This window comes from Mirounga leonina, unplaced genomic scaffold (assembly GCF_011800145.1).
Source record: "Mirounga leonina isolate KUSES-001 unplaced genomic scaffold, KU_Mleo_1.0 Mir_174, whole genome shotgun sequence".
In the NCBI taxonomy this organism is placed as follows: domain Eukaryota; kingdom Metazoa; phylum Chordata; class Mammalia; order Carnivora; family Phocidae; genus Mirounga; species Mirounga leonina.
The window spans coordinates 6943458-6968690 of record NW_023270451.1 but is presented as its reverse complement, the minus strand read 5'-3'; the positions used below and the strand labels follow the sequence as shown (position 1 = coordinate 6968690).

The 25233-nt window shown below is 42.3% G+C and overlaps 1 protein-coding gene across 1 annotated transcript in view; it reads left to right on the top strand.

Annotated features, from left to right (window-relative positions):
- Window positions 1–25233, top strand: part of MAGI2 (membrane associated guanylate kinase, WW and PDZ domain containing 2) — a 1284239-nt gene that overhangs the window by 1247508 nt on the left and 11498 nt on the right. The window lies entirely within an intron of this gene.

The following is a 25233-nucleotide window of genomic DNA, read 5'->3' as shown; positions in this document are numbered from 1 at the left end:
TTCCTTACCCTGATGACCCTCAGAGGGAAGTGTCTGTCTTACTGACTTCCTAGTCCATTCCCTATCTTGTTCCCTTTCCTTTTTCCACAGCGTGTTTGTTCCTTGTAAGGAAATACGGGGCAGTAAAAAGAGCAGGAGCTGGGCGGACCTGATGTTCGTACACTGACTCACCACCTCAATGGCTCTCTAGCTCTGACCGTGGACGAGTTACCCCATCAAGAGCTTACAGCGGCTCTAGAGCCTCAAATACCAGCCTCCTCTGGGCAGCTTCCAGGGCATGCGCACTGGGTCGGCGGGGGAGACTGTTCTCCTGGCCACAAGGACCAATTGAGTCAGCCCTAGCAACTCAAAGAATGACCGCGTGTCCTCATACCATGCAAGTTATTTAGCAGAGTCCATTTTACTCCTGGAAAATGGGAATCGTCTTTTCCAGGAAGGACAAAGTGCCTACTTCAATATTCCTCAGTTTCCTCCATTCTTCCTCCCCCTCCTTCCCACCGAGGTCTGTGTTTCTATTAAAATACGCAATACCCTAAGCCCGGAGATATAGAAGGCATGTTCAAGTAAGTGTGTATATGTCAAGAGGTTATGAAAGCTTTGAAGTACAAATCACCTCGTATTTGCTTCCCCCCCCACCCCAGTCTGTTAGATAAGGTGGGTTCCTTCTCAAAACACAAATCTGATCTATCTGCCCATTGCTTAAAACCTGTCAGTGGCACCCCGTTTCTTGCAGGGTAAAGATCAGACCCCTAACAGGCCCTGCCTCCCTCCCAGCTCATCTCAGCCAGGCTCCCCTTGCCTTCCAGCCTCTCAGTCAGGTCACCATGCTCCCTCCCACCCACGGGCTTTTGCCCACCTCTCCCCCTCTTCCCGAAATTCTCCTCCCTCCTCTCTTCACCTGATTAACTCCTCCTCCTCTTTCTCCTGTCAACTCAAGCATCTCATCTTCAGAGAAAGCCGCTCTTCACTCTCCAGTCAGGTCACATCCGCCTGTCATCGGCTGCCACGTCTCCTTTGTAGCTTTTGTCACAATGCTAATTTCACATTCACGTGCGTGATTATGTTATGAAATCTGACTCTCCAGAGTATAAACTCTGTGAGAACAGGAGCCGTAGTGCTCTGTGCTCCCCACTGTACCCCAGTGCTCAGCGCTGTGCCTGGGCCATGGTGCACGTTCAGTCGGTATTGTTTACTAAATGAATATGTGAACAGAAGCCTTGGAAGTGCAGAACACTGCAGGTGTATTTTCTGGCTCTGGAAGTTAACTAGTTCTGCTCACTAGGTACATGGCCGCAAAGGCACCCGATGAACCAGATTTCACAGAGAACAGAGTATATGAATTTATGTGGAATATTCAGTCTAACTCACAATCAGCTTTTTATGCCCTAGCACCTCGCTGTAAATCCACCGTCCTTTTCAGAGTACATTTAATTGTTACAGATTTCGCAGGATCGGTGAGGTAGCGTGGTTACTGTGCCTAACGTTTTTTAAATGCCTTTAATCCTAAACTCTGTGACATTTCACATCTTGTTTTCCTCATATGTAAACTCCCAATCACCAGATGTGAATGACACAGTGGGAATAGAAATAGAATAGATAAAGTGAAAAATAAGGCCAAGCGGGAAATAATGAAGAACTTCAAAAGCATGAGGTATGCAAAACATGACAGAATGAAGGGTTACAAGACAGGTGCACCAGAGCCTATTAGAGAAAGTACACAGGAGAGCAGGGCCATTGGTCGGGTGATGGGGAAGCCAGAGCTTAGCAGAATATTTGAACTCCGCGGAGCTGAGCCCGTCAGCTCAATGCAGATAGATGAGCTAAGGAGGCTGATGAAATTGAACGCATGAGAGAAAAGAGATGACAAGTGCTTAAGAGAGGAAAGAGCAGTCCAACTGGAGAAATAAAACAACTGTCTGGGCTTGGGTAGATCGTTTCTGGGGCCCTGCATTGCCAAAGATCACCCACCCAGTCTTTCATCACCTCTGGGTGCTGACACTCAGTAAACACACAGAGAGCTCATCCCTCCATAACTGTTAGCCTCTCCACGTCCCCACAGTCCATGTCACTGAGCCGCCCCGTCGTCTGTCAGCCATCATGGTGACTCACCCTTCAGATCGTCTGCAAATGCAAGGTTTTCCTTTATTGTTTGGTTCTGCTCCATGCCTTTTATGAAGGGAAAGAGAAACCTCTTGCCAAGATCAAATCCATTACCTTTTTCTTTTCAGAGCCTGACCCGTGAACACTGTGTTAAATGAGTGACACGAGTCCCTTTCAGGAAGGAGGGGGAGCTTTGTCTTGATTAGAGAAAGAAGCCCAGGGAGCAGAGCTGGCTCGCTCGGCGTTAAGACTCCTTTGTCAATTATTCAGGGTTCATTATACCACGCGGGGAGGGCTCCGTTTCTCTGCCCTGTTTCTTCTTCCATTGGATGCCCAACTTTGAACCATTTCAAAAGCAGCTTCCCATGAGGGCTAGTTAAGGGTTTGGTAAGGAATCAAAGGGTTAGTGTTAGGATAGCGTGTTGGTGGGAAAAGACAGAGAAGAAATTGAATAAATTACAAGTGAGGAGAATCTTTGCATTTTTAATTATTCATGGTTTTTGTTTTGTTTTTGGGTTTTGGTTTTGCCTATGGAAAAGAATGAGAAAGTTTACAAACCACCACTGTGATCTGAAAAACACATTCTACTTGCCTCTGCAATGAAGGGAGGACTTGTGAGGATAGTTTCCTCTTTATATTAAGCCATCATTTCTCTGTCTTTATCTGAGAATAAGTCAAAATTTTCTTCCCACTTCATTTTTACAAAAATGTCTTCCCAGCGTTTATGCAAATTAGCCATCTGCTTGAGATCCTTTGTCATTGCGTCACTCCCCCAGACCCCCAGCTCTTCGGGGGGGCGGGCCGGGAGTCACTCAGCCTGCCCAGTCTACCATTCACTTCTCTGTTTTCGTCAGAACAGTGGGCATGAGATACATCTTGATCCTGACTCACACAGGATTTGGTTGGCACAGCAGAGTGCTTCAGATGTTGAGAGCTGTGTACTCTATTCTTCACATGTGATTCCCGGACCATGAGTGTTTCTTCTTCAGTGTGCCCCTGGAGTGCTGCTTCCTTGGCGATACACCATCCTCAGACCCCGGTCCCTTTCTTTCCCTGCCATGGCTTCCTAGCATCTGCGCTGTTGAACAAAGAAATGACCTCTGCCCTTACCTATGGAACATTGCTGCCACCGTCACCAGGATGAAAAGGGCATTACTGTATCTGACTCCTGGGTGCTTCGACTTGACAAGATACTTGTTTCTCAATAAGTACTTCTCCTCTGTATTGGGACCCATCACCTCTTCTTGATCCTGTATAAAACAGCACAACCCTCAAAGCAGGCTTGTCTCATTATTTGGTCAACTTTGGGATGTATGGGCTGACATCCCTCCTAAATGCCTAACCTGACTTTCCAGCTGCCTGTTAGATGTCCAAGGCACTCATTTTCCACTTCAGACCGGCCACTGGTTCTTGACATTATGCCATCTCAGTGTCTCATGCCTTTGTGTAATTATCTGCCAAAAGGATGATATGCCACTAGTCTTTAGAACACTGTCAGCAATATTAGTCTTCTTGTGGGAAGAGAAGGAGACTCCTCAACCTATTAGCATTACTTTGCTTTGTATGAGACCTTGAGAGAATGATTGAGCCCAGAAAGGGAAGTTAAGGTCAAATGTAAGTAAGCAAAGGGAAGGATTAATGAATATTGAATATTGGGTCATTTTCAAAATTGCCTTCCTAACTCCAGAGAGAAAACCGGGAGGTATATCAGAGGGAATTGGGAGTAAGCTGCTGAGTTGATGCTTGCAATTAGCTACCTAACTTGGGAGTGTGCTCAATCCTGAGCAGGGCTGGCCTAAGGGAGAACAGTACACACTGCTTTGGTCTGTGTCTTTCTGGAAACGGACATGAAGGAAACTTAAGTCAGATCCCAAATTAGGCATTTCCTCCTTTCCTTCCATTGTGACTGCCACAATACAGACCTTCCTCTTTGTTATCTTGAACTATCCCAGTAGCCAGATGGGTCCCACCGGTGTCTCATTTCTCCCATTCATGCTTCATACTACCACCAAAGTTGTATTCCTAAATCACAGGTGCAATCAAATCTCTTGTCTCCTCGAAAGTTTTCAACACCCCGCCTTTGCTTGCAGGATACACCTAAACATGTAAAGGTTTTTGGCTTTGGTTTTGATTTTGGTTAGGGGTTGTTGCTTTTGTTGTTTTTGTTTTTTAAAAATAAAGGCCTTCTACATTCTGGCCCCAAGCAGCTTTCTATCCTTATATGCCAGTCTGATTCCACGGTTTATCTTCCAACCGTTCCTGCTTCCAGGACACCCGCGGCCATTTCACACCTTCCTGTCTTTCCTCAACCTTTTTTTTCCAAGTGGGATTTCCTCTCTGCCCATCTCTGTCCTTAAAACCCTACTCATCCCTATGGACTCTGAGAAACAAACTGAGGGTTCTAGAGGGAAGGGGGTGAGAGGATGGGTTAGTCCAGTGATGGGTATTAAAGAGGGCACGTTCTACATGGAGCACTGGGAGTTACACACAAACAATGAATCACGGAACACTACATCAAAAACTAATGATGTAATGTTTGGTGATTAACATAACATAATAAAATAAAATTTAAAAAAACAACCCTACACATCTCTCAAGGGTCAGCTCTGACTACCGCATGAAGCTGTTGCTAATTCTCACCTCACCTCCCATTCCTACCCGCCTTCAGCACCCCCATAGCACACTTTTGAAGATATTTTTATTATGAAATACAATAAAAGAGAGATTATACAATATGTATGTGCAATTTCAGTAACAATAATTAAGCACCCACACAACTGCTACCCAGCTTAAGAAACAAAATAGAAACAGAACAATGTTAATGTATTTGCAGCCTTCCTCACCTCCTCTCGCAGCCATCCCCCCGCCATCTGCCAGAGGTAACTCCGCTCCTGAATTCTGTGTTTATCATCCCTTTGCTTTTCTTTATAGTTTACCATGTATAGATATATCCCTCAGCAAGATATTGTGCAGTTTCACATGTCTTCAAACTTTATAAACACAGAATTCTATTTTTTGTATTTTCTTAATTTTTTTAGCTCCACATGGTGACGAAATCACCGATTTAATATGTACTACTGTAATTTATTTATTACCACTACTGCATAGTTCTTTAGTATATAAGTGGGAATTTATGTATCCATTTTCCTGTTGATAGGCATTAAGGTGGTTTCCAACTTCTTCCTATTAGAAACATCCCTGTTATGGACATTCTTGTAAAGTTCTTCTGGTAAACATGTGCAAGATTTTCTCTTGGCAACAACTTCTGACTCTATTCCTAGGAGGATTCACTGGGTCCTGGGAACAACATCAAGTTGACTAAATAATACCAGAAAATTATCCAAAGTGCTTATAACAATATATATACTCTTCCATGTTGGATATGGGTCCCTCCTGCTTTATATCCTTGTCAATGCCTGATATGAAATTGATGTTAAACTTCTGTTAGTATAGTGGACGTAAAATGCTATATCCTTATGGTTTTGATTTTCTTTCTATTAATGAACATCTTTTTATATGTTTGAGTTATTCATCCTCCTCTTCTTTGATTTTTAAGTTTGTATCTCTTGAGTACATTTCCATTATTACTGTTGTCTTTTCCTGATTAATTTTTAGACATGATAGATACTGTATTTGGTTGGTCTTATGTGCTGAACATATCTGTTCCCAGTTTGTGGCAGTTCCTTTTTCTTTATAAACTCTTCTGATAAAGTCACCTTCTTAATTTTTATATACTTAAAAATATCAATATTTTGTATTGTGCTTTAAGACATCCTTTGCTATCTTAGAGTCATATTTTTTAATAACTTTTAAAGTTGGACCTTTCACATTTAAATCCACAATCCATCAAGAATTGGTTTTTGTATATGGTATGAGGTAGAGATTCATCTTAAAAGGTGTTTAACCATGGTCTTTGGTTTGTAGTAAAATTTAATGTGTTATATTGTAAAGGCTTTGATATGTGATAGTGCATCATAATCTTCTCCAAATCCTCCACTGTCTCAGCACAACACTTCCCACCTTACGGGTGTTTGGGAGGGTTAGAATATCATGGCCAGTGGACACCTCCTAATGCCCCTGTCCTTACACCACGCTTCTGACAGCACTGGCAAGAAGCACAACGCCTTCCTTCATCACCTTGCCAGGCACCTCCTCTCCCCCATCCCATCCTCTACAGATGTTCTCAGAAGCTGCTCCCTGCTCCATTCTTCCCAAGCACAAAACCAGGGAACAAAACTCCTAGATATCAAGGCATATGAGAATCGGCCAGCCAGTTTGTTTTCTTTTGTCCTGTAATAGCTTAATAGTATACCCCCTGGGGGTGTTGTAGGAAGCAAGGGATGGGCCTCAGCAGCGTGGAGAACCGATCCCAGCCTGCATTCAGATAAGCCAGCATGGCTCAGATATCGCCAGTCACAGAGAAGTATCTGCTGTGTTTTTTGGGTGCTGGTTTCCTTAACCACAGACTCCAGGAAATTAAAAATCCCAATGGATTCACTTTGCTTTTCATCCACCAGAGAGAGTTAAGATGGCACTGAATACAAGTATAAAGTTCTTTTCTGAATCACGTAAGCATGAAAAGGAAATATTTCAATTCACAGCCTAGATATAGTCATGTGTCCTTTCAATTCTGAGCAATTGAACACACATATATTCAGTATTTACTAGAATAAACATTTCTAGAATATACAGAGAAACACTGTGAAGCACTGTGGGCAGCAGAGTAGCATAAGGGAAAGAGCCTGGATTTGGGCAAATTTCAGCTTACTTACTAGCTGGACAACCTCAGTTTCCCCATCACAAAATGGAGATCAAGACATACCTACCTTGCAGAGACGATCCCTAGTCTTTAGAAATGTATCCTTTATGATGTCTACATCGATCAATAACTCAGGAATAAGGCTGACTGCAACAAGAGCTATAAATATCATAGCCACATATTTTTAAAGATTTATTTTATTTATTTGAGAGAGAGCGTGAGCCAGGGAGGGGGGAGCAGAGGGAGAGGTTCTCAAGCAGACTCCACACTGAGCACAGAGCCTGACACAGGGCTCAGGCTCATCACCCAGAGATCATGACCTGAGCTGAAATCAGGAGTCAGATGCTCAACTGACTGAGCCACCCACGTGCCCCATCATAACCATATTTTTAAAACAAAAATTGACATGTGATCTGACAAAAAAAAAAATGAGTCCAAGAGAGTACCTTAGTACTCTAATATTAGAAATTGAGATTACCCCAGCACATCTAAGACATGCAGTCCCTCTAGTTATAATAGAAGCAGTGACCATTTGCCATAGGGAGGATCAATTTTGTCTTGGAGAGAGTCCTTAGAGGAAACGACAGTTGAGCGAGGTCCTAATGTGCCTTCAACAGGTAGATATGAGCAAAGACTAGAAGAATTCCAGATAGCACCGGGAGTATCATAGAACACAACAGAGACAGGTAAGACAGGGCCCTTTTCCCCACGTGCCTTTTTAATCATATAGAAAAGATAATCCCCAGGACTCCAAAGAATCTCCTGAGGTAGGAAAGGAAGCCAGGAAATAAGATGGGGGTAAAGTCAGCAGGAACCTGAATACTACCCCATACCCACAGCCCTGTTTAGTCAAAGCAGCTCTGCTCTTATGTATCATTTATTGTTTTCTTAAGTAAAGTTTAATTTGTAAATGACTTGCCACTACTTAGTGCTTAATGAAAGGTTGACTATGAATATATATATATATATATATAACTTATATATATATATATATATATATATATATATATATATATAAAACTTAGGTAGTGTGTTTAGTCCTTGAGTTGTTTTCTGTAACTAATCCACGTGGCCCTTTTGGTGACCCTGTGATTTTTGCTTTGGTTACCTGCCCTGCAAAACTGTGTGGGTCCTACCGAGGACAGAGAGCAACAGCATTGTGGGATGTCACTCAGGTCTGGGAATCTGTTTTCAAGAGAGTGGTCCAAGTAGGAGAGGGAGCAAGCACCACCCAGCTCTGAAGGCGGAGTTGCAGAGTTGTGTGATCCATATGAGGGTTCAGACTCTTTTGCAGGGAAAAGGAAGCATGTCAACTAGGGGTTGAGACAGTGACCTCGAACAGTAGATGTTGGATACCCTAAAAAGAGCACTGGTGGGAAGCAGGCAAAGTGCGGTATGGTGGCCTCCCAGCCTGGGCCCTAGAGGAATGTACCGAATAGGCAGGCTCCTTTGGGGTAGATATGTTGCATGCCCAAGCTCCTTGAGCTTCTGAAGGTAAGTTAGAGAGGCCTCTCGAGGAAAAGAACAACTCCAATGTGTCATATGGGAAACGACACAGAACGTCTTCCCCCATTGTAAGAAAAGTATAGACATCGGTGAATTGCAGAATTTTTAAATTGTTGGTTGTTTGCATCCCCACTCATTTGTGCTGGCCTTTTTAAATTGACCACACTATTAGCATTGGCACATCAACGTGTCTTGGAATGAAATGAATACATGTAGAGTTTCCACATAGCTCCCAGGGATCCACTAAAACTTACATTCAGAAAAGAAAAACTAGAGAATAGAAATACGCTGGAAATGACCAAGAGAACATGGCAGAAACAACAGGGCAAAGAAGCATGTCACAGCTATCTCTGCTAACCAAGATGCTGTATCTTGATGCAACAAGGCCACTTATGTTATGAATAAAAGCTTAGGAAAGCTCATACTTGACAGTTTTATACAGGTCATAATAATAGATGGCATCAGTGTTCTTCCAGTAGAGAGGCAAAAGCCCTACCTTTTTAGTGATGTATTATTGCTTTCAAAACTTTGTTGAGAATATCTAAATTTGAAAAGGGACCAAATGGTTTTTAAAAGCTCCCTAGGTAATTCTGATACATACACCTGGAGAAAACCCACTTTTGAATAGGCTAGAATAGGCAGTCAGGCATTAAGTGGACCAACAATATGAGGCCAAGAAAAAATAGTTAATCTTTTAGAACTCAGTCATTTCCTAAATATGCCATTAAGAAAATGACAGAATGGTTAAAATAATTCCACTTTTATTTATATGATTAATTTAATTCTTTGGTAAAAAACACTTTTCATTTTCTAAAGACCTCTTAAACAGCTAATGGATTAACTTCTAATAAGACCTTTGTCTGCAAATTACAATTAAAATATTTGAGTTGGTAACTGGCACTTCATGCATTTCATGGTGCTTCACAAGTGAAGTGGAGAGATAAAGTGTAGGTATTTTTCTTAAGCCCACAATTCAGATGATTGTTCACTATATGGAACCTAAAGATTTTAGAAATTATTTGTATTTGAAAATGAGAGTAAAAGTGAGACTGTAAAAACCTCCAGACCTACAAGATTTCAAGATTTATGTATAGGGCGATAGGAATCAAAATGATAGGAATGCTGGCACTGGGCTGGCCATATTGACCAAAGGACACTGCGGGAAGTCCAAGAAAAGACAGACAGGTATGGAGACCCAACATATGGTGGAGGCAGCATCACAAGTCAGGGGTGGGGGCAGACTCTCCATAACTGGTGCTGGGACAAATGGTTATCCATACAGATAAGAATGAATCTCTACTTCACACCGCATACAGAAATCAGTTCCAGGTGGATTAAAGACCAAGTGTGAAAAGCAAACTACTAAAACCTTTAGGAGAAAATATAATAATAAACACATTTATGCACATTGTAGTCAGGAACCCACTTTTTTTGAAAAACTTGGCCATTAAAGAACTTAAAGGAGAAATGAAAACGAGGTCACTTTTCAATTATCCAGAGTGAGAATGATGAGCAAAACTAACAGATAATCTCCATGCTTCATTCAACTCCCTGTTTTTATTCTGCTGTTCCTCTCCATGAGGTATGATGATGTAAGATCTCAGCCTGATTTAGGGAATCAGCCAGAGCAAGACCAGCCACTTCCTTGGGTGGCCTGCTGAGAGCTGCTCTTTCATAGAACCAGTCCTACTGATTTGTCTTTGCCTACACTCTCCCAATGCTGAGTAGAAGTAAACGTTTCTCTCTGGGAGAAAACAGAGTTTGGGAAGCACTAACCATCCCTCCTCCCCACCTCATCCTCCGTGAGGGAAAGAGGTATTAGAACTTTGCCCTGTTCCCCTCCCACAAGATTGGGAATGTTTGACCCATCCTTGCCTTCTACCTCAAGGGAGGCTGATGATTGTTTCTTATCTAGAAGGGGCCGAGCTAGTGAATCAGGAGAGACCTTGATGAGCTGGGGAAGGGAGAGAAAGAGGAAGGAGAGAAAGCAAGAAGAGGAGTTCTAGGGCAGTCTGCATCCCCACCATTCCCCATGGGTTGAGTCAACACTACAGAAGGTGCTTTGGGACTTAAACCACCTTTCTGGGGGGATATTTTCTGGCCAAAGGGACCCCTGCTGAAAGAGGCCATAGGTTACATTACCCATAGTGCTGAATGGAAGAAGAAGAGGCCAACCTCATTGGTGTCTCCCAACATAGAGAGAAACTCCACATCAGGTCTTCCAAAAAAGTGACCCAAAGCATCCTTAGGAGAGAGGCAGCATTTGGATGTCCACCGACTTTAAATTCCCTGAGGTCAGAAATCTTATCTTCCTTCATTCCCATAATATCCCCAGCACCTAAGGTGGTCCCTGGCACAAAGTGAACCCGTGAAGTGAGAACCTCCTCCTAGAACAGCAACAGAAAGAGAAAGGCAGACTGGCCACCAGTAACTCTCAATCCCTCATGAATGTTGGTCCTCTTCACTACCCAGCCATCAGAGCTTCTCTTGCAGACTGAGAGGAGAAAGAGGGAGGGTTTGGGAGAGAGAGAACAAGACTCTTTCCCCATATAAGTGGTTCAAGCCTTCAGCCTAGTCTGCAGTGGGAAGGAGAGCTTTTAATTGAAAGTTAGATTGCAGTGCTAACTGCACGATGCTTTCTTAATAGCTGCAAGTGTTGAAAGATAATGGAATTGGAATACTACCCAGAGGGAAAGGGGTGGAGGGAGGTCAACAGAGCACAGCTGGTAGCAGTTATTGGAAAAACAAATCAATCACGCATTTATACCTCAGTGACTAGAAACACTTCAGTCAAACAAGTAACAGTAGCCATGTGGTATCCTTGGAAAACAAAGGTGATTAGAAACCAAAGATTCTCTATCAGGACAAGCCTGTGGAATTGATTTTCTAGAAATGATGATGAATTTGGAAGTGTCCATTCCTGCATTTATACTCAGTCTTTTTGGTGAAAAGTGGCCCATATTTGTAAAATGACAAGACAGCTTCACACCAAAAACAATGCAAGATCGTACAGAGACAATATAGGACGGGTCGGCCTTTAAAAGTAGTGATAAAATGGTGAACTCAGGCAGGTTTGAGGGGCCACCCTAGAGATAGCCAAAGATGACTTGGAAGTGTAAGAAGCTGAATGGAAGAGATGATGAGGACCATCATCCAAGGCAGGAACCAAGGACAGAAAACCAGAAAATACACTGAAGGAAGTGAAAGAATCAGGGAAGCATGATTAAGAGGATCCAAGTCATTCTTGGATGTCCACCCACACCAAGTGTATAACCTGCTAGCCCAAATTAAGGGGTACAGTCAGTGGTGTGGAGCAGCTCAAAGTAACTAACCATTCAAAGACTAACCTGATATCTTGGTACCCATGGCACCCACTATACATTATTCATAAGTTAATTGACGGCTGCCAGTAAAATATAGATCTATATCTATATAGAGAGATGTCTCTATATAGATATAGATCTATCGATATCTATAAAATATAGCTATATGTAAAATACAGATATATATATAAAATATAGGTCTATATCTATATACAGAGATAAGATATAGATATCTAACTCAGATATAGATATAGATATCAGATATCTGTATCTGAATTCAGATACCTGTATCTGAGTGAGAATTTCACTTCCCAAAGTTAATTTGAATTTTTCTTTGTTGTCTCTAGTTTAGAGAGTATGTTTCCTCATTTGTTTGTCTGAGAATTAAATGAGCTAATGCTTCTAACATACCTGGAAAATATCTGGCATAAAACTACGCTCAGTAAGTGCTAATTACTGTAAAGGGTCAACTTTCTCATCTGGATGGTTCGTGACCACATCATAAGCTCCTGGGTAATTGAGAGGTTAGTAAAGGGAGAGAAACCTAAATGCCTGTGTATAGTAGACTAAGTGTGAATGTTCACACACAGAACTGAAGATAATTTGAGTCTAGTTAGGATACATGGTAGAGTGATGTCACTTTAGCTGCCTTTGTCAAAATCATCAGTTATGAAACTCACTAAATTGCAACAAAGGGTACTCGGGTCTCTGAACATGGAGAGTGTCTCATATGCTAGAGTCTCAACTCATGTCTCGTGTCATGACCTCACATCAAACTGCGCATCTTTTCTCCACCCAAAATTCCATGCATTTCCCTGGACACAGGAGTCATTTCTCAAATCATTTGGGAAAGGAGTAGAGGGAAGAAAATGACTGTGATTCAAGATTTAAGTGGGAAAGTCTCCTTTGGAAAGTGGCTGATTTGCCAAGGGATGTACGTGAAACTCTGAGACTAGCCACAGTTACATTAATCAGACAGTTATTAACCTGAACTGCAAAGTGGGGAGAGTTCAAAAAGTGCATTTCGAAGCTACGATAAACCAGAGGCTTTTTATTCTAGTGATTTAAGAAAGCTTTACATTTTTATTTCCAATTAACCTATCAGTAGTGATGTCACTTAAATACTCCTAAGGAATATTATCTCCTCATTATTGCCAGAAAACATGCTGCCCAATTTCATAGCTCAGCTGTTCTCATGCATGGATGGACAATCTGAATTAACTTGAACAGAAACAAGATTTTTAGACACTCAGCTACATTCCTACTTGTAAAATTTAAGTAATTAAAATGTGACTTTAAATAGTAAAAGAAAATAAAGTGGATAATGTTTATTTTGTGCATCAAAATGATAGTGATACAATGCTTCTCTAACTTTCTATGTATTCAGTATTAGCATATCAATAGAAAAATTATTGTAATCCACACATTCCCTGCCAGTACAATTGAAGATTGTGGCAATGAGTAAAGACCCTCTGGAGAGCTATCTTAAAATTAAGCTATTAAGAAAGAGTGTTTTTTTTTCATTATGAACAAACAAAAATAGCCAACCCGGGAGATGGGAGTTTTTTCTGCCCTGTAGACATACTCCTTCTGCATTTAAAAATCAGACCCAAGGATACCCATTATTCTGTTCATCTGAAACTTTGACACCACAGAAATAACATGTATTCAAGGAGAAAGTTGTTGAAGTGATCAGGGAAGTTCAGACCCACAAAGTCCTAATTAGATTTATTCACAGTTGTAGGGATTCTCATTACACCTTTAATCAGACCTTCCTTCTCATTCTACTCATGCTTGAATGAACCTGGACCTCAAAGCTATTTGTAACACATGATTCTGTGTGTATTCTTAAATATCCCAAAGGTTAATAATAAATCACAAACATACATCTTCATGTAGAAGGAACTTTTAATTCTGAACTAAGTAAAAACCTACTCTTGTATCTTTCTCCCCTGCTCAACAATGCGAAAGCAACCTCAGAAAGAGTGAGTTCTGGGTTTAGACATTAGAAATCCTGTGTCTTGTCACCTCCTCCTATGAGCTACGTGGCCTTTCTCAAATCCCTTTTCCTCCCTGAAGTGCAGAGTCTTCATCTTAGAGTAAGATAATAGAAACCAAAGATAAAAGATTAATAATACAGGCTCGTTGCCCTCAATGTCCCAAGTATGCTTTAGTGGGTGTATTATCAAGAGCTGCTTCCTTTATTTACTTTACTCCCAAATCAATCAATCAACCAACCATTTTCTCTCTTCTCTCTCTCTCTCTCTCTCTCTCTCTCTCTCACATACACGGTATTGTGCTAGCTGCTATAGAGGATATTCTAGAAATGTAAAATGTGATCTTTGCCCTCAAGCTGTACACTGGGAAGGAAAATTTTAGGGCCCATATGAATGTATTTCCCAGCACTTCTCACAGGACTCAGGAAATACAAAAAATAATGTCTGCTTTCATCTCTTTATGCCAACAAAGGTATGGTTACACCAGAAAGAAAAGAGATGCCTCCACCTTGTGGCTGGGTCTTCTTCAGCTGGGAAGCATTGTTATTTCTTTCTTTTTTTTTTTTCCCAACCCATTTATTTCCAGGCCTATAAAGAGAATACAACTTTATTTTTTTTTATAATTTTTTTATTATGTTAGTCACCATACAGTAATTCATTAGTTTTTGATGTAGTGTTCCATGATTCATTGTTTGCGTATAACACCCAGTGCTCCATGCAGAATGTGCCCTCCTCAATACCCATCACCAGGCCAACCCATCCCCCCACCCCCTCCCCTCTAGAACCCTCCGTTTGTTTCTCAGAGTCCATAGTCTCTATCGTTCGTCTCCCCCTCCGATTTCCCCCCCTTCATTCTTCCCCTCCTGCTATCTTCTTCTTCTTCTTCTTCTTTTTTTTTTAACCATATAATGTATTATTTGTTTCAGGGGTACAGGTCTGTGATTCATCAGTCTTACACAATTCACAGTGCCCACCATAGCACATACCCTCCCCAATGTCTGTCAGAGACCAGATCTTTTGAGTGGGGGGACATTATTCTGTCCGCCACAGGGAGGAATCTCTTTCCCCTGGTGCTCCCGGCCTGCGCGCTCTGGGCCTGGCGGCGCCCGTCCCTCTACGGTGACAGCTCTCATCAGGCAGCCCCTCTTTCTTGGCTCCAGCTTTCACCAGGCCCCTGAAACTTTTCTTCCTCTCTCAGACTCTTCCAGACAGAGGGGGTGACAGTTCCCACTTTCAGAGCCTCAACAGCCCTCTTCGGTTCCCGAGCCCTGCCCACACCTCTGAAATAGTCCCATCATGAAATTATCCGCACAACCCCAGCTGCCTGATCCACCTGTGCCGTCATCATGCTCATCAAGCAAAGCCCAGTGCTTGCATCTGATTAGGAGTCTGCAGAATAATAATCCCTCATTTTCTCTCAGTTACACCCAGGGAGGGGAAGTGACAGCCAACACAGGGTCCACAATAGAAAGTTTCCTCTTGCATTTCCTTTTGGTTGTTTTTCAGTGCAATAGGGAAACTGACCTCATGACCTGACGTAAGTGATTTCTGGGCAAATGGGTGAGCCACTAGCTGAACTGCCAATGATAGCTTTCTGTTCCTGCTCAGGTGGGTCACTTTTTCTTTTTTTTTAAGATTTTACTTATTTATTTGACAGAGAGAGACACAGCGAGACAGGGAACACAAGCAGGGGGAGTGGGAGAGGGAGAAGCAGGCTTCCTGCTGAGCAAGGAGCCCGATGTGGGGCTCGATTCCAGGACCCTGGGATCATGACCCGAGCCGAAGGCAGACGCTTAATGACTGAGCCACCCAGGCGCCCCTCAGGTGGATCATTTCAAGATGTTTCCCCTGTCTCTTCTTTTGCCTGAGCCGTCAGACGAGCATATGAAAGTGAAAAGGGTTGTGGCTATTTTTTCCTTCATAGAAGATATTTTGCTTCAACCAGCTTGTCATTAAAATCTTTGTTTGCATCCATGTCTGTGACCACAATGGAAGTTATCCCTCCGTCTTAGCTTAGGGTTTGGATTAGCTGTCCAGCATTCAATGAGATTCTTTTTCTAAGAACTATCTATCTAAAGTCATAGAATAAGGGCGCCTGGGTGGCTCAGTTGGTTAAGCGACTACCTTCGGCTCAGGTCATGATCCTGGAGTCCCGGGATCGAGTCCCACATCGGGCTACCTGCTTAGCAGGGAGTCTGCTTCTCCCTCTCCCGCTCCCCCCTCTTGTGCTCTTTCTCTATCTCACTCTCTCTCTCAAATAAATAAAATCTAAAATAAATAAATAAATAAAATAAAATCATAGAATAAAAATAGAAAAATAGCATCAACATCCTATAGGAATTCCTAAAATGCAGAACTTACCAAAGCAACAGATTTTTTTTTTTTTAGTTTTTCACTTCTCAGTGATGTTTTAAGAAAAATATTTACCTCATTTCTACCATTAAATATCCCCAGTAGCTCAGCTATTTCTCTCCTAGTTTCATTATAAACACCTTACCACTGTTTCATTTTTTTCTCTCTGCATTTTGCGATGACAATGACAGTAATAACTATGAGAATTAATAATACAGGATTATATTTGTATAGTTTAGTTTACAAAGCACTTCCATATACTTTATATTATTTGATCATGGTCACATCTGGTTGACATAGTCATGAAACCAAACTTAAAACTTTTATAGATCTTATCTAAATTGATTTACACAATAAGGAGAAAAGAGTCAAAAAACAACTTCTGAAAATTTTTTTCTTTCAGTCATACATCCATGTATTGAACAAATATGTATGGGTATGTACCCCACGTGGCTAAGCCTCTGCCCTTAGAGAGTTTACAACGTAGTGATAGGCAAAGCTCAACACTTTTAAAGAAACACTGAGCAAAGGCACCCAACCCAGACTGGTGGGATCATGGAAGGCTTCCTGGATGTGGTGATACCTGAGGCAGGTCTGAAGGGATGAGTAGGATATTTGCAGAATGGAGGGCCGATTCTAGACAAAGGGCACACAAAGAGACCTACTTTAGACAGGTAGGAAGAGATCATCAGGGAGCGTGCATAGCGCAGGGGAGTGGAGCACGTGAAGAATGGCACATCAGCATCCGTGAAAAACCCTAGAAGAGTAAGGAGATTTAGAAAGAAGTAATCTAATAAAATTCTCTGTATGAGATTAGTATTGGTAATATTTGATAAGGAAAAAAGAAAGGTTTGCTGGGAAAGATACCAAATTGTAATTTAGACTTGACCTCCACAAACTTGGCACGGCATCATCCTTAAATTTTACATATATTTCCACGTTTTAATTAGAGGATTTTAAAAGTAAGAATGAGAAATGGGGGCTTCTGAATGGAGAGCTCCCCTTGGATCTCCACCAAAGGCAGCCCCCTGATTTGAATGACCAGCCAGGGCACCACCCCGGCCACCAGGCAGCAAGCCCAAGTCAAAGACTGGGACATGGTTTGAGCTGTGACTAAGTCTTTTCTAAAGGAGGAATGTGAAATAGGGTACATCACCCACTTCAAGAGGTAACCCCTCAGAATTCTGCAGCAGCCCCTAACTTCTTGCTCCCCACCCGTTCCCCTCACTTCCGTGGCCCTTCTCAACAGCTGTGTGCTCAGGCATAACCTTGATGAAGGATCCTTCTCTAAGTCCAGAAGGGCTATTTCACACTCGTGTTTAGATGAAATCTCTTGAGATTGAGTTTGGAATGTTTTCGTTATAAGTGTTTATTTTCTAGAGCGTAGTAAAAAGAGAGTTTCAGACAGTTCTGCACGTATGTATTAATTGAGGCAAATAAAAGTCGCAGAGTTTTGGTGTTCTCAAACACGTGCTTCAGTCTCCAGCTGGGTCGGAAGCTTCCTTTCTGGAAAAACCTGCTGACTTGCTGGGCTCCTGTGCATTACGGAGGCAGTCATGCACAGCGGTTTATCACAAGAGCCGGGTCCTCCAAGAGGTGCTCAGATAGCATCTACTTCAGGCACCAGCCTCATGGAAGAAGCGGAAGGTTAGCCAGAACACTCACTGTGACCCCTTAGAAAACATTTTTACTGTAAGGGTTATTAAATAACATCTAACGAAAGCTAATGTGAAAACAGCCATTACCTATTAAAGGTCACCATCGAGTTGAGCATCAGCCTACACCTTTGCTCCAGCAGGACCGTCAGGGCCCAGGGTCCTGTTGTCAGAGCACCTGGTGATGGTGCCCGTGGTGGGCAGTGGCCAGCAGCTGGATTCAGATTTCTTTTTCCTGGCACTTTATGATTCCGTTCACACTCAGCCTCCATTCCCCTTTCTTTCAATCCTTCAGCATTTGTTTCCCATTGCTTCACCTGTCTCTACCAATTTTTGTAGGTCACCATTACTGAAACGACACTGACTATTGAAATCGCTATGGTGTAGCTGGAAGGGCTTAAGGCAGCATTTCACGAAAGGGTTAAGATCTGCTGAGATGCACAAAAGCTGAAGTCACCGTGTCATGAGAGTAGAGACGGCTACTCTAACTGAAAAGCAAACCTAAGGCACGTACACAACCGTGATTAACGAAGGGCCTACTTGTCAGGAACTGTGTAGATGACAAGGACAGGAGGTACGTTCCTTGCCCATGAGCGGTCTGAAGTCAGCGAGAGAAGCCAGCCTGTAAGTGAAAAATGTGGTGGAGCTACCCTGTGACCTCAGATCGCCAGCCACAAAAATGGTCCACAGCTAAGTCTTCCGTGAAATGAGGAATAGACATATCCATTGTTTGTTGGTATAAAATTCAAAAAGAGCTCAAAGCCTCACACCTAATTATAAGCTAGGATTTTAGTCATGTATAATCATGCAAAATAGGTTCTTGTGGTGCGCAATAGTAGGTGTGAGGGCTGTTAAGTGATTACAACCCGCTAAGCATGTTTGTGAGATGTTGAGCAAGACTTGAGCGGGAACAACTGTGACTCAGGGCTAAAGGAAATCCAGGATTAATCGAGTTCTTATAAAGATTTCATTGAGCCAAACCAAATACTTTCTCTACAACTTGGCTACAAAAGTGCACACAGTACAGAGTTTACATTTTTTTTTCCTACAATTTGAAATATTAACCGCTTAAGAACTGTTGAAACTTTTACCTTTCCCTGCCTTGGTTTTTCCAATAAGAAAAGGTTTTACCTGCAGAGCTCCTGGCAAGTTCAAGGATTTGGTAATAGCTTAGTTTAAAGAAAATCCGCCATGATGTATTGAGCGGAAATGTGGGAATAGAAATGCAGAACTTATTAGGCAGTGCTGAGAGAGGGCAGTCTTGTCTTTTTTTTTTTTTTCCCTTTTTTTCAATTGAAGTATAGTTTGACACACAGTATTACATTAGCTTCAGGTATGCAACATAGTGATGCAACAAGTCTATGCATTATGCTATGCTCACAAGTGTAGCTACCTTCCGTCACCATACACACTATTACAATACCATAGACCCTTCCCTAAGTTGTACCTTTCATCCCTGTGACTTATTCATTCCATAACGGGAGGCCTGTACCTCCCTGCCCCCTTTACCCATTTTGCCCATCACCCCATGGCCATCCCCTCAACCAACCATCAGTTTGTGAGAGGGCAGTCTTATCCCATTCCTTGTCCCTAAGGCATTGCTGTAGGGCTGTTAGTTTCCCCAAGGGGACCACAGATATAAGTATTTCTTCCACAGGAGAAAAAAAAAAAAAAATGAATGCCTAGAATAGTCCTTTGGTTAGTTTTCTAAATTTGACATCTTGACACACACAAATTAACACACACATATTCGTGAACTTTGGGTCTCCCTCTCTCCCCACCTCCCTTTTTCTCTCTCCCTGTACCCCTCCTCCTCCTATCTCTCTCAATTCTAACAAGAACTTGATATTTTAAAAATTCTCTAAGAACAGATGGAGCGGTTGGTTGGGCTTTTTTTTTTTTTTTTCTTAAGTAGGCTTAACACCCAGTGTGGAGCCCAAAGCAGGGCTTGAACTCATGATCCTGAGATCAAGACCTGAGCTGATATCAAGAGTCGGACACTTAACTGACTGAGCCACCCAGATGCCCCAATAAATAGAGGAGATTTCTAAAGTTCCATTTTAGTAACGTAGCTTAAGTATAGAAAGAGAAGACAGACTGTCTTTATCCCTGAAAGGACTGCGAATTTCCGAATGGTTTTATCAAATTAATTCCCCCAGTTGATTCACATGTGAGGGAGGAAAGTGATGCTCTTCAGCTGGCCACATCTTGATAGCTGCAGTGAAGTCAGACAAGGTAGGAAGGTAACCAGAGAACCTCTTCTGCCCCCGACAGACACCTCTCATTATACATCCACATACTAAAGATGAAAGCGAAAGGAATCAAATCCAAAATTTATTTAGGGAGTCCCATTTAAGATGAGTGTGCATACTACCAATAGTGGGGTAAAAATAAAAATTAAGCCTTTTGTACAATTTCTATCATTTCACAAAAAGGAGCGGAGGTCTTGAGTCTGGGCCTCGCACTGAGTTTTGTTACCAATGACACTAGGTCCGAATGAGTTCGCCCACTTTTATAAGCTGCTCAGCACACTTTGTAAAATTCAGAGTCTGTGACAGGGACAGCCTTTCCATCTTATTACCTGACCAGCATCCTCCCACACACACCAATTTTTATTTTTCTGAATTTGGTAAGATCTTGGACTATTCCCAAACTTCCATTGCTTCCAATGAGGCAGTATCCTCCAGTATCCTGTCATGGGGAGGGGACTTTGGAAGGGACTGGAAGTCTTAGATGAAGGCTAAGGATCCTCGCTCCAATCAGCATCAGAGGTGTTCTCTTCTCCCTCTGAGGAGACCCTATATCGAAAGCTAAAAGTGGAAATCTGCCACACCAAGAGGTCAGGCCATGCTCCTGGGTGCTCAATAAAAATAATAGCCCGACCCTTCCCAGAGCCCCATCCCTGAAACTCCTGCCCAGGAGATGTCATTGTGGCCCACATGCAGCCCTTGAACTCCTATGCTTCTCAACCAGCCCTGCAGCCTTCCAATCCTCCACCTCTCTCTCCCCTGTTAATGTTTCTTCCCTCAGTTCACATGAGCTGTTAGTAGGGGAAAGGGAACATAAGAAATGCACAAGAGAATGATACATCAAATTTTCTAAGTCTTGCTATACCCAAGTGTGTGACCAGAATGCAGATGACATGTGACCACTTCTGTGACACCACGAGATTCCTTTGCCCTCTACATGACTATTTTAGAGTCAGTCTCAAGACCTAAGTGTCCTCAGGCAATGGTGGCTGTCAAGGGTTGATTTGGGGTCAAGAGTGCTATTATAACCCCTCGTCCCATGAGTCTCAAGATAAGCCATGTGTAAATGCTTCATTCGTTCACAGATATGTACCGGGCATGCCATACAAGATACATCATTAAAAAGAACCCCTCAGTCCCATGGGCTGCCTGGGTGGTTCAGTCGGCTGACAGTCTGACTCTTGGTTTCAGCTCAGGTCAGGATCTCAGGGTCGTGGGATCGAGCCCCCTGTTGGGCTCCATGCCCGGCAGAGAGTCTGCTTGGGATTCTCTCTCTTCTTCTCCCTCTGCCCCTCCCTGCTAGCTCTCCCTCTCTCTCTCTCTCTCTCTTAGATAGATAGATAGATAGATAGATGATAGATAGATAGATAGATAGATAGGTAGATAGATAGTTAGATGATAGATAGATAGATAAATGAAATTAAAAGGAACGCAGTCCCTGCCCTCATTTGCCCCACCATCTCCTTCCTCACAGCCTCTCAGTTTCTCACTTGGACAGACAACGTGATAACCTCACGACTTCAGCTCCCTTCTTCAGTCTCCCACTTCCTCTCCAGTCCACTCTCCATAATGCCTCAGAGAGATTTCTAAACATCTCTTTGCTTCCCTGGTCAGGTTGCTGAATAAAATTTTCAGTGTCTTACTGTTGCCTTTAAAATAAAGCCTGGGGTCACCAAGGTGACTCATTCAGTTGAGCGTCCAACTCTTGGTTTCAGCTCAGGGTCGTGAGATCAAACCCCGCATCAGGCTCCGTGCTTAGCATGGAATCTGTTTGAGATTCTCTCCCTCTGCCTCTGCTCCTCCCCCCACTCAAACAAATAAATAAATAAAATCTTTTTTAAAAAATAAAAATAAATAAAGCTTCAACTCCTGAGTAGCAGAATAAACTGACAGTTCCCGAAATATACCATGGTCTCAAGTCTCAGGGTCTTTGCATATGCTGCTCTCTCTGCCTAGAATGCTTTTCTTCCTCCTTCACCCGGGGAATTCTTACTGATACTTCAAAACTCAGTTGAGATGTCACCACCTCCAGAAAGCTCCCCCTGACTACCAGCTCACCCATTCTGATTTAGATGACCCTCCTTTCTTTTTTTTAATTAACATATAATGTATTAATTTTTTCAGGGGTAAAATTCTGTGATTCATCAGTCTTACACAATTCACACCATAGTACATACCCTCCCCAATGTCCATCACCCAGCCACTCTATCCCTCCCACCCCCCTCCACTCCAGCAACCCTCAGTTTGTTTCCTGAGATTAAGAGTCTCTTATGGTTTGTCTCCTTCTCTGGTTTCATCTTGTTTCCTTTTTCCCTTCCCTTCCCCTGTGATCCTCTATCTTGTTTCTCAAATTCCTCATATTAGTGATATCATATGATAATTGTCTTTCTCTGACTGACTTATTTCGCTTAGCATAATACCCTCTAGTTCCATCCACATTGCTGCAAATGGCAAGATTTCTTTTTTTTGATGGCTGCATATATATACATTGTGTGTGTGTGTGTGTATATATATATATACCACATCTTCTTTATCCGTTCATCTGTCGAGGGACATCTTGGCTCTTTGCATAGTTTGGCTATTGTAGACATTGCTGCTGTAAACATTGGGGTGCACGTGCCCCTTTGGATCCCCACATTTGTATCTTTGGGGTAAATACCCAGTAGTGCAATTGCTGAGATGACCCTCCTTTCTATTCCCTTAGCACTTTGTTAATGTCCAGTCATAGCAAAGATATATTGAATAATAATTTTATTTACCCACTTTATCTCCATTTAGACTGAGAATTTGTTGTAGATAGAAACTGTACCACTTATCTCTATCTTTATCTTATCTCCCTAGTATACACTCTAGTACATGATAGGTGCTCAGAAATCATTTGATGAGTGAAGAAGCTCCAAGTCTAGGAGGAAAGACAGAAAAGTGTAACTGTAGCAAAGTGTGATAAATACCAGAGTGGGGTGCAATGACAAATGAATACAGAGACTGGAAATGTCTGCTTGAGAAGAAGACGGGGTCTAGGAAGGAATCCCAGAGAAGAAGATGCTTGGGCTGGCCTTGAGGAAGATCAGGAGATCATCAGGCATATAGGGAAGAGAAGGCAAAGAGAACAGGAGCATATGGAAAACCCTGGATGCTTCAATAGGGCATGAAGCGTTTGGGGAGATCTCTCTTAGAAGAATGACTCTAGTGACAAAGAAAAGAAAGATATTGATGGGAGGGTGACAGGAGAATATTGGGAAACCCAATAAAGGCCTGAATTGCACTAGTTAGCAATGGGATACAAATGAGGGCAGAGACAGATGTAGAGACATTCAGGAAATGACCCTCAGCATGACCCTTAGGTTTCTGGCTTGAGTGAGTGGTGGTACCATAAATCAAAATTAGGCATTAAGAGGAAAAATGGCTTTGGGAGAGATGGTAAGCCCAGTCTGCTGGCGTTGAGTTGGAGTTGTCCATTGGACCTCTAGGTGAAGATGTGTAGTAATCATGTGGATATATGAGTATGAAGCTCAGAAGAGAGTCTAGCTAAAAATGAAGACTCTTAATATAACTTAATTGGAACTTTTGTTTTACCTCTGTGACTTAATACCGTGCCGTGAGATTTCAGTCATGGGTGGGAACTGCTGGGAAAGCATTAATTGGTCCCATCTCTGCCACTAGCTTGGATACAGTGGCCTCCAGTAAGCTGCTCGACTTCAGGCTGTGCCCATTGCCTTATGGGAAAGGAGACCATTAAGGAGAACTGAAGAAAAATGTTGCAAACATTGCCTCTAAAACAAATCAATTTAGTCCTGTCGTTCATGATTCTTGTGTGAAATGTGGAAGTCATACCAGTGAGGCAAACTTCTTCCACTGCCCAAAATCCATACTTTCAAAGATCACTGTACACAAAGGGGAGGGGAAAGTCTTCACCTTCATTACACTGAAGTCCTTATCCCTAGCAAGTCCTCTTTAAATAAAGAGACAGGGGCACCTGGGTGGCTCAGTCGGTTGAGCGTCTAGCTCTGAGTTTCAGCTTAGGTCATGATCTCACGGGTTGGGGACGGAGCCCCGCGTCAGGCTCCGCGCTCAGTGCAGAGTCTGCTTGGGATTCTCTCCCTCCTCCCCCTCTGCCCCTCCCTTGCTCATTCTCTCTCCCTCTCAAATAAATAAATAAATCTTTAAAAGAAAATAAGAACGAATGAATGAATGAATGAATAAAGATGTTGCTCCCCTGCTAAAACAAACGTGTTTGTTCTTTCCCCCATTTTGAGCGTGGGGAGTGGTCTTATTTTAGTGCCATCTCGCCATTGTGATGGCCACTTTTTATTCCTGTTCTTGCCCCACACCCATCTTGATAATGCTCTGCGATAGTTTATTTGCAATTCTGTCTGCGTTATAGAGTTTAGGCTGAGATCTGCTTTAAGGGACCCAACTAAAATAGCATTTTTGCAAAGCAACTCATTGTGCTTTTCCTGGCTAATTTATCTTAAGTGACTTGCACTGAAATGAAACATATTTTAATTCAAAGTTTCCTGACAGTAATGGTACTGTGGGAGTTACATGATGTGTTCATGGTTGAACCTCTTTTATTCCGGATATCTATTCGCAAAGGCTAAATGGGAATCGCTTGTGGAGCCCAGGCATTTCTAACAATTCAAGAGGGATTGGTATTTAACCAAACAGTTCTGGCAATCAGGTGTGAGCATGGCAAAGATTTAACAAGGGCATTAGTCATGTGTGGAGAATGGAAGATCTCATTTTTAATTCAAAGGACTGTGATAGAAAACTCATCATCAAACTTGAATATCAACCAGCCATGTTTACAAAGAAGGTGATATCACAATAGCACTCAGGGAAATTTAAATGATGCATGATAAAAATTCTCAGAGAAGCCCAAAAGCCAATCATCCCATCCAGCATACTGAATTAAATGCTGCATTAAGCCCAACGCTGGGACTGTATTCAATGAAAAGGCCTTAAAATATTTACTTCTTGTTTCAAAGCGAAGGTACCAGGTTTATTTGGAATTGTGGTATCAAACATATTCCCTAATTTTAAAAAAATGCTAAAAGTTTGACTAAATCCTCTGCCATACTGACTAAAAATAACATAGCACCCCAACGTTATGGTCCGATGTTTGAATTCCTGTAAAGGTAAATCAAGTCTGGTGGTCAGATTCAGGATGCCACCAGGAAGTAGCCACTTCTAAGAAGGAGCAGACCGCAACCAAATTGTTCAGATGCTCTCTGGAAACTGGTCCTCTAAAGGATGCTTTTCTAATCTGTTGGAAATGCAGTGTGAGTAGAA